Source organism: Pinus tabuliformis, chromosome 7 (genome assembly GCF_031772625.1).
Source record: "Pinus tabuliformis cultivar Carrire ecotype Pingquan chromosome 7, CPIR1, whole genome shotgun sequence".
NCBI lineage: Eukaryota > Viridiplantae > Streptophyta > Pinopsida > Pinales > Pinaceae > Pinus > Pinus tabuliformis.
In genome coordinates, this window is record NC_142293.1 from 95,516,397 (window position 1) to 95,522,790 (window position 6,394).

A 6,394-nucleotide genomic window follows, 5' to 3' on the forward strand; every position below is an offset into this window, starting at 1 on the left:
TTCTGATACAAATAATATTTCATCTGCATCTTCCATAGTAAGAAGTTTTGGCTGTTAAATTTCTCGACCCTAAACTTACCACCTTTCGGCATTTCTCCCACTAGAATGAGGAACCCTTCTTTCCTGTGAGTTTATCAGCCAAATAGACCTTCGGCTCTTATACCAGTTGTTAGAAAATTATATATTACGGAGCAATGGAACAAATAAAATATTGCAGAAATATAAACACAAAAAATGCATAAAATAAGAGAGACACAGATATACATGGTTCACCCACTTTGGGCTACATCCACCCCGAACAGCCAGTCCTTCCTTTCTATTATCCAACAAAATGAAGAGACACAACCTACAGCAGATCCGTTGTAATATCCTCTGTTTTCTCTCACAGTCTCACCTCTATGTTTCTCGCTCAGAGAATACACATCTATGTCACAGCGTCAAATACAATGCCCTCATACAAAGAGAGGGGTTGCCTTCTAGGGCAAAAAACCCTAAACTAAACATAAGTTCTACCGTCAGATCATCCGCCTAATGAACGACCCAGATTGACTAGAAATTACTATACTTTTACAAGGAAATTTTACATCTATTTTTGGTTTTGGGGGCACTACCCCCAAATGCCCGCTAGGGGACCGCTGGCCCCCAGACCCCCCAATCGAGGGGGATCGGCACCCCTAGACCCCCGCGGGGGGGACAAGTCCCCCCCGCACCCCGCATGGAGGACTTTACAAACTTCTTGGAGTATACATCCGGCCGAAACAAAGACCTCTGAACAATCATGCTCCACACACAACATGCTCTATAAAAATTAACAGTGTGCTAAACAAAATGGGAGGCAAATCAATACGCAACGAACCGTAGGTGTTAATGATCTCCGATGCTACACGCGAAATTTTGGTAAGAGCAGTATGGATTGCATACCTTAACCGACTACAGTAGTCTAATGAGACGATGGCCATTGAATTTCTATAGAATTTTCAAGAAGATCGTTCCATGGTGAGGGGGAGGCAAATAACAGTAACAGATGTGATAATTGTTGAAGTATCGGGACTACCAGCTGTTGGACCAGTATGGACCCAGAAAAAAGTGAGACTTCAAGACGCTATAAACATCTTTTGGGATGAAGGGCAGACCCTTACTGTCAAAGGAAAAGGAGTCCTGCCTGCAACCCTGGGAGAACCATGGGTAGAATTAACCAGGATTATGCAAAGCTACATCACATGCGATGGCAGAAAAGATGTGGTAATACCATGCCATCTCAAACTGTTAGCTGTATTAAAACAAAAATATGTTGTAAATTTTCCCGCATACTTAAATTTTTTATTGCATTATGTTGCTCGAAGTATAAAAAAATCTCGTCATGTAGAAACAGTAGTAAGTCATCGCGGCTTAATTCGGCTAATAGTCAGTTATAGTCTCGCTCAACAGTAGATTAGATGGGAAGAAATTTTATTCTCAATAGATGGGGGATTGGCCTTACTAGCCCCGAAACGAAAAAGAACTGCTAGCACATCAATTAGACTACAAAAACGTAGACAGTTCGCCAGATTGAGGAGAAGTAGGGGAATGTTGGGAAGTCCACAAGAAAACAACAGCCAATCATTAGAGATATATGACTCAGAGGACGAGTAACCCTCACAACTTGAAGGAGGGGAAAATGAAGAAGAAGAATTAGAGGAAAATACAAAAGAGGAACCAGAAGAGGAAATTGAGCACTCTAGTGAAGAAGAAGGGGAGGAAGCAGAGACACCCAGTGGAAGCCCATTACAAAACCCTCTGCAAGAAGATGAATTGGTCCAAATTTTGGCCAATATGGGTGAGTACATCCAGCCTCACAGCCCACTCAACCTCGATATTGAGGTAGGACAATCACGGGAACACTCTGCTCACAGTAAGAGTGCATCCGAGGAGATGGATGATGAGGAAGAAGGAGAAAGGCAATCACAGGAACACTCTTCTCACAGCAAGAGTGCATCTGAGGAGATGAATGATAATGAAGAAGTAGAAGCAAAAGCCGCCTGGGAAATAGCAGATCAACCCAGGGTTTCCTCCCCTGAGAAATCTAATCAAGAGAACGAGAACACTGAAAAATTGTTCCAAGCAGAAAACATGGAAATAAGCCAAGGCGAGGGTACAATCCCTGAAGAACAAATCCCAGGTCCAAGAAAAGAAACAGATATTCCTTTGGAGAAAATGAATGAAATCAAAAGGCTGTGAAAGGAACAAAAAAGACTACTAAATGTAGTAAAACAACTCAGACACCAAATAAGGGTCCTAAAAATGGGGAGAATCTCAAAAATAACCCCTGGAACAAGGGATGCAACCACTCAGACGAAACCGCATAAAATGAAGACCAAAAGAACTCAAACTAAACCCATTATCATTTAAGACCACAAGGAACAATAGGCGGCTGTTACAAACACAAAGGCCCAAAAAGAAAACACACCGATCTATAATAAGGACATCCAGATAGAGGCATTGTCCTCTAGCGTCACAACTGATCGGATAGTTCATGAGAAGGAAATGCATACTATAGGAACCAGATGTCGCAATAAGGAGATCCAGGTAGATCTCGAGCCCAAAAATGTTTTGATGGACAATGATCCGAGGATAGTGAGACTTCAAAAGGATCTGGCACAAGCCCAACAAATGATAGAAAAGCTCACAGAGGAAACTATTCCTCAGGAGAAATATCAGAAGTTACAGTAGCAAGTAAAGAACATCAATGCATCGGAGAGTGAGGCCTTCGATAGATATCAGAGGGCAGAGGAAAAAGTTAGAAAGGTAACCAATAGACTAGACACAGTTATGAGTCAAATGGATACTCTTTGTTCTCTATATATTGATGTTTTAGCATGTAGGGCACTTGGTGAAAATTATGCTTTGTTTTTTATGGAAGGATACTTACAATTAAAAATTAAAGTTGTCAAGGCAGGAGTGCCTATAGAGTTAAAAACTATTGATGATTTTATAAACTGCTGCAAACATTATGGGGTGAAAGTCCAACGATTGCTATGTGAGTTTTATTTGCATAATCTTGTGTTGGACAGTGAAACAGAGGAGAACCCTAGTCCTTTTGTGGGTGACATCCAACTTCAGGCATTCATCTCTTTTGTTGTTAACCAGATAAAGTGGCTTAAAGCCCATAATACCTTTCAGAGATAGGAGAACAAGTTAGATCTGTGGGTAAGGGGTGAACCAAGAAACCCATTACAATTGTGGAATAAGCATAGAAGATTAATGAGAAAGAAGGGTGTGATCCAAACATTGGGACCCATTCACATAGCAGTTGTCCAGCAAGGGGTAGAATACTTCCTATCAATCAAAGACCTTGCCATAGCAGCTGCTAAACTCCGATGGAAGACTTCCAATTGGAATGTTCAGGATAGAGAGCCACTCAATTATGAAAATTTTAAGTTAGCTGCTGATCGTCTGGTTACCTATAGTAACCTCATCCTGAGAGAAGGCCCGTATTAGTTAAAAGGTAGGTTTTGAAGTTCAATTATCTCGTATCATACACCAGGGTATAAGGCCCTATATGAATTTCCTGAAGGCTAGACAGGGCATATTTTTGAAGTTTTAGCTAGACATCATGGTTTTAGACCACTACATGAAAATCCTTCTCCAGCCTATTCCCTAACTGCCTTGCATGTAAATTACAATGTTTTCATGAGGGCATGAAAAAGGGTAAGCAGGGGGGTGTGTTGAGCATTGGAAAAGGTATGTATTTACCATTTATTTCTTTATATTTTCCTTTGAATCATAACTTCTTTACATTCTAAGATGGTAATATGTTAAAGAATTATGATAGAATTAAGGAGATTTGTGATTGATGAAAAATGACTAATTATTGTCTTTTTCTATACAGAAAGTGAAGAAAATGGAAAATCACTATTCAGGAGGAAAAGAAAAAGCAGAAGCAACTGTTGTCCCTTTGACAAGAAGCCGTATCCAGACGAGGAGATCAAGATCAGAGTGCATGACCTAGGAAAAGGAAGAGGAAACGCGGTATCAGCGCAAGAAGACAAAACGATAACTGAAGATCAAAGATATAGTGAATCCCTCAAGATCCTTTGATCCCGAGGGATCGTTGTTTCAAGGCTTATCGGTACTCTTGATACTTCTGCCTGGCCATTATAAAAAGGGACAGCGTTGGTAGCCCAAGGGGGGCAGATATTATTGTCAATTTGTAGAACTTATTGTTGTAATCTTAACTTTGATTATCAACTTTATTTGAAGAGCGATAGCTATAACTTTTCCATTTATGATTAATATATAACTCAGTTTCTGTTCCATTATCTGATCCTGGAGTAAACACAGCAGTGCTTCCCTAGTGGCTAAGCGCCCGGCCCTAGTGGATCACTTGCTTCTTGTATCACTATTTTTCGATTACAATCGTGTGTGGTTTGATTTCCTCTGCATTTCTTTAATTTTCTTTATTCAGTAATCTTCTGTTGCTGAACGTTTCACTAAATTGCTCTGTTATATCGAAATCGTAATTGGATAGCAAGATTATTATTTACAACTTAAAGTGTCATGCTATTCATTTTGAAATAGCATTACACTGTTTAATTCGGATTTTGTTCTTCATTTACATATTGATATTGTTGTTCTTTTACAGTTGTGATTGTTGTCCATTTAGCTATGGTTCACTTACAATTGCGATTGATGTTCATTTGACTTCTGTTCAATTATAATTGCAATTGTCGTTCCTTTATACCTATGGTTAATGTCCATCATGCTAGAATAAGATTACTGATTCAATTTCTTTATATTCACTGTGTGATTACACTTAATTCAGTTTGTTGTTCCTTTCTTAGATTGCTGTTCAATTCCATTATTAAGTTAAAGGTTGATGTTCAATTCATTTCTGTAGATTAAGATTTGTTGTTCGATATTTTCAATAGATTTGGTTGTTGTTCCTTTTCTGCTAATCGAATTGTTATTTCCAGCATTTGCTTGGGTGTGAATAGAAAGATCTACTACTCTTAGATTGGAGGTCATGTCTGTGATTGATTTTTCATTTACATCAGTGTACAGGGGAAAGAGTTATCATTACTGCATCCTTGATTGATGATTGTTGTAGTTTCTTGAGTGAATGATTTAGTTACAGAGCATTTAAGTTTCTTGCCATTAAAATTAGAGTTTGTTTCCAGCATTCATTTACTTTTGTAAGCACTATACTACAAACATTACTCTTGAACAAGTGACCGCCTCAAACTGAGTACACTCTTGAGATAAAAAATTGTGCTGGATTGATAATTAATGTAGGGTAAATAGGGGTTAAAAGACACCTTTTTATCGCTCAACAAAAGGTACCCCAAGGGTAGATACAATTTGTCTTATGTTGATCCTCAGGACAAATAGTAATTTGATTATAACCCAAGAAATTGTCCATGAAGGAGAAATCTCATTTCCCGCATATTCATAGATAATATGATGAATAAATGGTTTGGGGAAATTGCCTTTTTGACAAGCCTTATTTAAATCCCTAAATTCTATGCATACGTGGATCTTTCCTTATTTTTTATCAACCGAGACCGGATTTGAGACCCACTCGGTCAACGAAACAGGGTATATGAAACCCAGCTTACGCAGCTTAACCTCGACTTTGATAGTTGCCACTTTCCTAAGGTTTACCAGTCGAAGCTTTTTCCATATAGGCTTTGCATTCACATAAGTCTTGATCTCATGTTGGATTATTGATGGATCAATTCTAGGCATTACCTCAATATAAGTCCAAGCAAACACATCATGGAATTCTTTAAAGGATTAGTATAATTTTGAATTTCTTCACAGCAGCATTGAGCTCTAATGAAAAAATTCTCTATTATATTGGGATTCCTAGAGATGTTCACTGGAATAGTTTCCGAAATGACAGACATGTTACCTTTGGAAAAAAAATGTGTTGGAGCCAAAGGATTTAAAATTGTGTGAACATCACCAGTTGACAAAGGGCTAGAGAAACTTGATTCTACTTCACGCAAGTCTTGGATAAAATATGACTGATGATGCAAATCATCCCATGGTCTGTCTATACCCATCATTGCTTCTAAGTGATTTGATTAAGAAAATTAGTTTTTTTGTACTAAAATTTCTTTTCAGATTATATTAAATATGCTTGAGCATTTGTGAGATTGTTTACAAGTTAAAACATGGGTTTTTGAGTGTTTTTATGTAATTTTTATGTGCAAATTAACATTAAAAAATGACTAAACAACAAAAAATAACAGACATTAACATTACCATAAATAGTATCACAACAGCACATGATAAAGGATTTCACCCCTCCTGGGATACGTATCCTTGGTCCAGTTCCAATAGCTTGGCCCTCTCTATTATGCTCAAAACTATGAATACATTAATTTACAATGCTCAGAATGCTCTAAAACCT